The 10,189-nt window shown below is 41.1% G+C and overlaps 1 long non-coding RNA gene across 1 annotated transcript; it reads right to left on the bottom strand.

Moving 5' to 3' along the window:
- Positions 1-7,821: 7,821 nt before the first annotated feature.
- On the bottom strand, positions 7,822-9,106 carry LOC147635883 (uncharacterized). The gene is made up of 3 exons (XR_015266381.1): positions 8,161-9,106; positions 8,006-8,071; positions 7,822-7,915 (listed from the first exon to the last, which is right to left on the bottom strand). It is a non-coding gene; the product is annotated as an uncharacterized LOC147635883 (long non-coding RNA).
- Positions 9,107-10,189: the final 1,083 nt, after the last annotated feature.

Here is a 10,189-nt window from a genome sequence, read left to right as displayed (position 1 = left end):
GTGAGGCGTGATACGACTTTCTTGGAGATCTTCCTTGGTTGTAAATATGTGTAATGGAGTAGCAACTTTAATAGTTAGCTTAGGTTTATGGTCATAGGGTTCAAGTATAAAAAGGGCTCATGGACCCTCGTTTGTATCTTTTGATCATATGACTTTTAAATGAACTTTGGAGCCTTAAGCTACCATACATTGGCCTATGGAAGGTTATTTCCATCCTTTGGTGAAGGGTTAAATCACTTAGGCCTTATGTGTGATTCTTGCTAATTGCATGCTAATCCACATGATGATTTGTCCCAAATCTTAGCTTATGGTTACTTCATTTCAATTGGTATCAAAGCCTTGCTTTTGGTCTACTCTCGTAAATTTTCTTGAAAATCTTTTGAGTATTCTTGATTTTCTTGATCAAGAAGATGTATATGATGACCTTGACTGGTCAAATTTTTTTTTCTTCGTTTGCTTCTTAAGTTTTAGGTCCATGGGTTTGATGGGGGACCAATTTTTTAGGGGAGCTGCACCAAAATTTGAATCGCAAGATCGAAATTGGGGAAAAATCTCACTAATCAAGATTAGTTTTACTAATCAAAAAGGTTTTTCTTTCTTCCCTCTTCTTGCTTGATCTTTGATAGCTATAGAGCCCCTCCCATGAGTCCAAACACTTGCCATAGCCTAGATATTAGCATTGGACACACTTTAAGCTTCATATCCCACCCTTTCTTAGCATCACATTTCACGTTTTTGAGCTAGGAGTTGTGCGCTACTTTGTGAAGATTGGGAGCTTAATAATCACCATTGGAGGGCTACAAAGCTTGTAAATGCAACTAATATGTGTAAGCAAGCTTCTGATTCCATCAATGCTTCAAATTTTACCTCTCTTGTTGCATATTAGGGATTCCATGAAAAATCAGGGTTCTTTATCAAATTTTGGAGGAATTTCTTTATCAATCTTCTTTTTCATGCTTGGCTACATTCATATATGTGATCAATTGTTGCATAAGTAGGGGATTTCATGGAAATTTTCATGCTTGGCTACATTTATATATGTGATCAATTGTTACATAAGTAGGGGATTTCATGGAAATTTTCATTTTCTTGGAAAAGCTAGGGTTTGGGATCATCTTCTTCCTAAAATTCTTGAATAATGAGTCTCTCCCAACCTTCCTCTACCTATACATGTGTTCAATGTTTGATTCCAGTCAAATTTAGGATTTCTTAATCCACTTGAATGATTTGGGGATTTTCTTGAAAATTAGGGTTTTCACTTGAAATTTTTGAGATCCAGGGTGTTAGTTCTCTTCTCCTAACTCTCCTCTACCCTCTCATATCATTTATTTGCAATAATGATCACAATTTTAGGGTTTCTTAAGATAAATAGGGTTTTGGGGATTGCCTTTAAGATTAGGGTTTGTGGTGGGATTTCAATCTACATTCCTTCTTCCCTTGATCTTCTCTATACAATCATACATTTCTTGATCAATTTGACCAAGGGAATTAGGGTTTTTGGAGAAAACAAGGTTTAGGGTAAAATTCTTGCATATCATGGGATTCTCATCATTCCCTTGCATGTAGCTTGCATTTCTTTGAAACTTTACTCTCTTTATCATTCCCATACATTTTTCCAATCATTTTACCCTATACATGCAAAGAACTTAACAATTGGATTAAAAGAAGAGAAGAGTATATTGATGCTTCTTATATTTGTTATGCATTGGTGAGGGCATTGGTTGTTTCTCTTTGGTTGGATGACTATTGCAAGACTTGGAGCAAAGTATTTTGATGAAGAAAGTGCACAAGGAGAATAATGCAAGCATGATTACATGCTAAAGTTGTAATGTACATGATCACATGAGTACATGTTTTGAATTGTAAGCCATCAAACACTCTACTCTCTTTACATTGCTAAATTCTTAATCAAATTGTATAATAAGCCTGAGAGGGTACCCTTGGCATTGGTGGAGAGGCCAAGGGGGAGCATGTCTTGAACTCTCCTTTCGTGAGTGCTCTTGGAAAAGTGGCAGGATGGGGATTAAATATATGGTGATTATCAATACATGGCCTCAAACCTTGCCATTAGATTTCAAACTTTGGTAAGGGGGTGAGAAGGCTTAGCTGGGACATCGGTAAGAAAAAGCTCTTCATCGACTTGCTACATCAAATAAAATGGACAGTGGGTTATAAATACAAGTAACAATGATTTGAAATGCAATTGACAATCAATGGGATTTTGCACGGATGCATAGTTGACATTATTAGGCACATTGGTATTGATATAATGATTGAGATTGGCTCATAAATGCACCAAGGTCATGCTAAAATCTAGTCAAAATGCCTTGGATGGATACTAATTAGATGCATATTGATGCTTTGAATATACCAGGATGCAAACATGCATTGATTTGCAAGTTGGTTGTTGCTGCGGTTACAATTTGTCATAATCTACAGTTTTTAGATAAGTGTGGTTTAGTCCGAGAGGTTTTGGATTGAACCTAAATTGAATATTGAGAGTTATTCCACATCATTAGGGCTTCCCATAGAGCCCTCAACCACCCCGTTTGGTTTCTGGGTTAAGTTACACCCATTTCTCTAATGCATAACCTTGTTTGGATAGAATTTGAATCAAGTCTCGAATCATAAATTTGGCTTCACCATTGTGTTATCCACTTGTCAAATACCTTAACCACAAAGTTTCAACTCATTTGGAGCATTGGAGTGCAAGAAGTGGACCAAACTATCACTATATGACTTGCGGATAAAAGCCAAAACAGAGGCATATAGAGGGTTGACTGAACCAAAAGTGACATCATAGGCTTACTCCTTATCCTAATTATTTCTTATATAGCCCTAGAACACCCAAATCTGACACTCCTACATCATCATATTGTAAATTTTCCAAAACAGTCCTATGGCTGGTAAGCCGAGAGGTAGACCTAGAAAGCTATCATTGGCAATGGAGGATATGGAAGGGGAGGAGTTGATAGAATAGGGCACTATGGAAACAATGGAATATCTTGAAGAGAAAATGGTTAGGGAAAACACTCATAAAAATTTCTCTCAATCCATGGGTCAAACTTCAAAGTACACCTCTCAAGTTTGCAAGCCATTTCAAATGATACTCTCTTGGAATTTTTTGTGAATAAACTTGATTTTAAGCCACTCATGGATAGATTGGATATCATCACCAAACCTTGAATTTAAAATTTTAGTCTATTACTACCAAAATAGGAGCCATTAAAGATCAATTGGGTTAATCCATGAATCAACACCATGAAGAAACTACTGAGAATTGGTGGGGTTCATGAAGGTAAGCAACCTATGCATGAAGTTCATTATGGTGGTCACAAGGGAGGTAAACAAGCTATGCAAGAGGCTTCTATGAAGGCTCCTTCAATTGGATTTATGATGGATGCTAAGAAACCTCTCATAAAGGATTTGAGGCCTTCTTCATTTCACCCCAGTACTTCTCAAGTGAATAGTAAACCTCCACAAGATTCATTCAAGCCTATGGATTTATGATATGGAGATGCCAAGAAGGTACCATCTTATTCAAACGCAAATTAGTCCATCATGGTAGATGAGGAGATGCTTGGGATAAGGATGGAATCGATCATGATTGGGAGCACATGTCTTTTGCACAAAGACAAGTTGAAGCCCATGATAGTTGGATGGAAATGCCTTCTTTTGTAAGAAGGAGTACAAAGACTTTGCTCAATTTTCTAATTCTTACATGCAATCACAAAATAACAAGCCACATCATGGGATTCCTTCTTCCAATTCTTCCAAAGATATCAAGGATAAGGTGTCCCTCTCCAAGTTCAAGGGTGATGGCTCCGCTTTGTATGAGTTGGAGAAGTGGATCACCAAGCTAGACACTTATTTTCATCTCTACCCTGAGAGTGAGCAAGATATAGTGTAATTTTCATCCTTACACTTGGAAGATTATGCTTAAAAATGGTGGAGACATATGGTTAAACATGGAAATGTACCACACTCATGGGATGATTTGAAAAGGAAGATGAACTTGGCCTTTATTTCATCTTTGGTGCTTGATAGATACCATGAGCAATGGTATGAGCTTTCTCAAAAAGGCATGGTAGTAAGGGAGTACATAAAAAGCTTTATGTTATCCATGTATGTGGAAGGACTTACTGAGAAAATGAAGATGAATTAGGTTATACATGGGTTTGGATTCTTCCATCAAGGTGAATGTGTCGGCTTAAAGACCACCTACCCTTAAAGAGGCTGAGGTTGGCAGAGCTTTATGAGCCCAAATACAAGAAATCATAGCCCACTTTACTCATGAATGATTCATCTAACCCACCTATTATTTCTTCTAACAAGGTTACAAAATCTCTTCCTATACCACCCTCTTCCATTTCTATATTTCCTACCATTTATGGGGGTGGACAGCCCAAGAGTGAAACTTGTTTTGATGCAAAGAAATGGAATACTTCCACCAAGAAGTCTCCTCAAACCTTCAACAAGACTCAAAGGATGGACGACACAAAGATTGATGAGTTAAGAAAGCAAAGGTTTATGCTTCAAGCGCAAAGAGACATGGTAAGAAGGTTATAGCCACCATGATTCTCATGGATGGAGGAGAGGATGCCAAAGAGTCTATGAAGTTGAAAAGTTTAAGGACTTCCATGAAGGAACAAAAGTTGAAGAGTCACATGAGTATCAGTCTTTCATAAAAGAGGGTGATGCATTTCTATTTGACCCGCGTGGTTGGAATAATGGACACATTGTGGATGACACGGTATTTCAAAAGGATACATTTTCGTTTGACCTCGGTGGTGGGATTCATTTATGGGAGAGATGTTCACACTTTAGAGGATTTACTTATGGATGAGGATACATGGCAACCACTTTCTTATATGCAACAACAAGTTCTATTATGTGAGGATGTGGTTTGACTATTTGGCATGAATTATATGGGTCTTTATGACTCCTACAATGGAAGATGTGCATTTTGGAAATTTTTGGACAGATTTGGCAAAGGCACTTTTGGGAGTCTTTTGGTGATCTCAATGAGCTCTAATGGTTCCTATGATGGTAGTTTATGATATGTAGATGTTTTGGAATCATGCACAAGTCATTTGGGGCTCATTTTGAAGTGCTTTCATGAGAGATTTGCAAGCCGTTTTGACATCGACATGGATTGTCATAACAGTCCACTATGTTTCAAGAGCACTTCTTTCATGGTTGGAGGGTCTAGCTCTACATTGTTCATGCTATGGATTCATAGAATCTATTTAGGGGTTCATACCACTTCAACATGGCTACTTTTAGAGACCCTACCATTGTCTTGTACATATGATGGAACCTTCTCTTCTCGTTGATGTATATGGGAGATATGGCAATTGTAGACATGATAGATTTTGAGGACAAAGGTTTAGGTTTATGGTCATATCGCTTAGGTTTATGGTCATAGGGTTCATGTCTAAAAGGGGCTCATGGACCCTCATTTGTATCTTTTGATCATATGGATTTTGAATGAACTTTGGGGCCTTGAGCTACCATACATTGGCCTATGGAAGGTTATTTCCATCCTTTGGTGAAAGGTTAAATCACTTAGGCATTATGTGTGATTCTTGCTAATTGCATGCTAATCTACATGATCATTTGTCCCAAATCTTAGCTTATGGTTGGTTCATTTCAAACTGTAGCCTGAAGATGACCTAATTCTTGACCTTCAAGTTCATCTTTGCTTTAGGCTCCCCTTGGTTGTCTTGGCCCTTGGAGTCTTCAGCCTCCTTAGAGCTTGGGACCACCTCAAACCGGCCCTTCAAGAGTCCTTTCCAGCTGCAACCAAGGAGACAGCCCTTCATATGGAATCATGTGGTTTGGTTATTCAGTGGTCACATGCTGGGTGCCCGTTCGCACACATATCTTGGAGCATGGGCCCATGCAATCCCTCTCTGTTATTTTTCAGACAACCTCCCCTAGAGGCCCATATGAGGAGCCTCGCTGGGATATGAGATAGAGATAGACGTAGCCCTTACATTGATTCTTCCATCCCCCCTAGAGTGACTTATCTCAAACCCCCTCCCCCTCCCCCTTCCCCGGCAATTGCTGGGAGTGTTCACCAGACATGACATACCCTTCTTACTTATTCTATCGGACCTTCTAGTAGACTTGTCAAAGCAGCAGAGCTTTCTTCCGAGGATCTCAGTAGATGGACTCTACAAAGAGTATGGGTGATTGGTTTCCAGTGTCCACAAGCATGGATGGCACATCAAACCTCCACCAACCAAGGTGCCAGAGAGGGCTTTTGGTGGCTATGGTTATGGGAGGGCCGCCCGCTCACACAGGCCTTCAATGGGACCCAGGAGAGTGGACATGACATAATCCCTTTACACCAGAGAGGAGGCTCCCGGAATCCCCTTCTTCGAGTACACTGCACGGCTAGGCCGTAGGATTCAGATGCTTGAGATTGAGGGCACCCCAATAATAGCAGCGGGGCATTGGTAGTCCTAGGGCCCCCCTCAGTTTCTTTTTTATTTCTAGAAGAGGCTATGGGACAATTTTTGACCGCGGAAGATTACACTCTTTCTGTGGTAGATAGCCCATTGAAGCTTAGTGGTCGAGAGTATGTTCGAGGTGTGGCCATTCACAAGAGTCCCAACGTCATTGGCTTTGTAATTGCCTGAAGGCTCAGTAGGTTTGGCGGAGGGTTCTCCGCATCATCACTAAGGACTGGGCTCCCCCCTGACACAATTACTTGGGGCATAGTGGCTTGGGCCACAGAGACTGAGGTTGTCATAACATATGAGGAGGATGGTGGGGGAACGGCACTACAGGTTGCTCGTGATCGGATCTCAACAGTTCGAGTTCCATTCCCCTTTGTAGTTCACTGGACTCCAGGCTCTTGCCAAGGATGGGAGATTTGCACTAGTATTGCTTTGTGGCATATTTGGCGAGTTTGTTTGCAGCGAGGTCATCAAGCACACCCTCACTCCACCAATGGAGTCCACCCAGAGCATATGGTTCGACATCGTTCACACCCTCCGTGGACATGAGGGGAGGCTTCAGGGTGGCTCTGATGGCATGTGGAAGCACTACTGTGAGGCCTTCCTACTACAGACTTGGTGAAACGACCCATTTCTCACTATCAGTAGTGGTGAGGGCATTATAGACCCCCCCCCCCCCCCCCCCCAAAACCCCAATTGTATGAAGTAGCCCCCTCCCCCTAGAGTGGCCAGCTTGGGGAGGAGAGCACCACCCCTTTTTTCCATTTTGATTATTGCTCCCCTATGGAGACGAGGTTGTACTTAGCCAGTGTGGCTGTTCTTTTTTGGTAACTAATAGAAGGATCTCTTTTTTCCGGGGAAAAAAAAAAGATCTGCAAAACTAAGTAGATAAAATCCACTAGTAGAGCTGCAGCAAGTAGAAGCATATTAAGAGAATTATCTACTCTTCAGCTTTATTCTCTATGATGAACCTCACAAGGTTCATCATAGAACTTGTGAATTCTTAAATACCTTTTGCAAGGGTGATCAGTGATGTGACAGATCAAGAATGTTATCGCATAGGTTTGTACTGCCCAATTCAATGGGTTTGATCTTCAGCCCGCCGATTCCACCCTGGTTCTATCAAGATACCCGAGGCGGCATAGTAAGACATAATATACATAAGGTTTTAGACATCATGCATGAGAAACCACCGTGACATCAAGAGCAACACCACTAGCCCTAATACCTACGAGAGTAATAGCACACAAGCATCAAATCAGACGTTAAGACAGATATAGAATAAAGTACCATGCTGCCAATCAAAATGGAGCACTTCTTCTTCTGTTGGGTGCTGGGCATGTTGGCAACAATACCTTGCAATCTGGATCTTCCGTGAAGTCGTGGATCATTTTCTCCCTTTTTGAAATGTGCGTGCTCCTGTACATCTTCACACATTTGATCCGGCACTGCACACATTTTACAAAGCTGAGGGTTGAGAAGTGATCCAACATTAATCAAAGTACAAAAGTAAGAAAGAGGGTAGTGCAGCTCAAAACCTGTTCAAGCCGATACTTGATTAATCAAGTCCAAGAAGGAATTGAAGTGGCTGAACACAATTGCCTCTGCATGTCAAAATTTTCACCAAATGAAAACTCTGGAGCCTATTGAGTGGCAAAGTTGAATTGGCTGGCGATAAAAAGAAAATGCACACCATCTCAGGCAGAGGAGGAGCTTTGGGGGAGCAGGCTGCTGGACCTTAAGTAGCCATGGTTTTTTAATTACCAGTCCTAAGGTGGCTGGCATGGGGAGGGCACTCATCTGCTGTGAGCATAGTAAGCTACGTTTAGGCATCCAACAACCTTACAAGTTTAATTCTGTATCTCTTGCACATGCTGTACAGACTGGTCAGCCCAGGAACTATTCCAACAACTTTGCCCATATCCTTGACTTGCCAGGTTTGATTTTCTCATGTTCTCAGCCATGTTCCTATGTCATTTGATGTTCTCATTCGAGCATGGGGCCCTTATCAAATGTTTACAGGCAGCGAACCATACACATACTTGGCTGAGTTTTCGAGAACACGGTCATCTGATCGTGATGCACTTGTCCTCGGATGATACTGGTGCAGTTTGTAGTGATCATTTTTTCTTCCTTTTGTCTGGGCAGACAGTCCTTAGCGTCCTAGAGCGCCTCTGCTTTAATGAGGATGAGGCAGAGGGCTTGAATTGTCTTTCCCATGCTCATCTCATCTGCTAGGATACCACCTCTTGTTTCTTATGCGTCCTGCCTTGAAGCATACCATAAAAACTACTCCTGATAACAGCAGCTCCAGTTGTGGCTTTGCTGGCCCCTTTCGTCCAGGTTGATGTCTTGTTCATCATCTGAATCACCCCATTTTATGGTCTCCTCCTCCCAACATTGCCACTCAGCTCCTCTTTTCGGTTGGACCCATTGACATCTGAACGTTCTTCTGGATTCGATATGTTCAACTCCATCTGCCACAATCATATTGGAAAAGAAAATATAATCAATGGGCAATTCCGAACATCTACTGAGTGCATGATTAACATTCTCTTAATTTTACAACATCTGGCAATTGTGAGAAAAAAAAAAAACTAGGATAATAGCTGTGCGTGGGCAGAGATGAAAGAGTACGCTATTTGATGATTAGCGGAAATATAACTGTATTGATAAAAAGAACCCAACGGGTTGATATATACAGGCTACGGTTAAATCAGTTAGTGGGGCTATTTACATACGAGTGAAGATTTATTATTATTAAGGTAAGCGGGGCGATTTACATAGCAGTAAAGATTTATTATTATTAAGGTAAGTGTAACTTTATTAAGTCAACGTTACATATATCTGAGCTTCATTAAAGACCAAGAGCTTTGCACCACTCTGCAATGTTTGGCCTCTGGTATGGGCTTGGTTGAGAAGTCAGCCCACAGGGTAGATGTTCCAAAAATGCATCTGACCCGCTCCTATTAGATCTCTGATGAAATGATAACGGAGATCTATATGTTTTGCCGTCTCAAATATGCATGATTGGTTGTCAGTGTAGAGGGTATGTGGTAGTGGATGTGAGATGCCCAATTCTTTAACAAGATGCTGTAGCTACATTCCTTCTCAAGCAACCATATACTCCGCTTTAGTTGAGGAAATACTTTTCTTCTTGCTCTGCCAGGAGACAACACCTCCAACAACCATAAAAACATAGCCTGTAGTGGATCTACGAACATCGCAATCACTATCCCAATCTGCATCAAACCAACCAGTCACGGTAGGCTACAGAGCATCTAATTGAGCAAAGGAGAGTGTGTAGGCCTTGATATGTTGGAGGTAGTGCAAAAGGTGCTTGAGGGCATCGGGGGGTTCACTATAAGTAAACCCTCTGTATCATGTGCGTTCAAGGTCTATTTTAAAAATCCCTTATCTGTGAATTTTTCATACCTTTTCTCTATTCAACCTATGAATACCCCCTTTAAATGGTACCCTTCGGTATGTAAAAATGGTACCCTTCTGTATGTAAAAATGGTGTAAAAAAAGGGATTTTAAAAATCCCTTCTATTGAACCCACATGCTATGTTTATATATTTATAAGTGACCCCCCCACCCCCCGTCCCCCCGCCACCCCCCCAAGTTGAGGGCCTACCAGTCAGAGGGTCTTGGGTGACTGCATGAAGCGTGAAAGAAAACTGGCTGCATAATAGATGTCTGGTCGCATGCAAGTAACCACA

The sequence above is a fragment of the Cibotium barometz genome, chromosome 8 (genome assembly GCF_041138505.1).
Source record: "Cibotium barometz isolate CiBa-2024 chromosome 8, ASM4113850v1, whole genome shotgun sequence".
NCBI lineage: Eukaryota > Viridiplantae > Streptophyta > Polypodiopsida > Cyatheales > Cibotiaceae > Cibotium > Cibotium barometz.
This window is presented reverse-complemented; position numbering and strand designations above follow the sequence as displayed.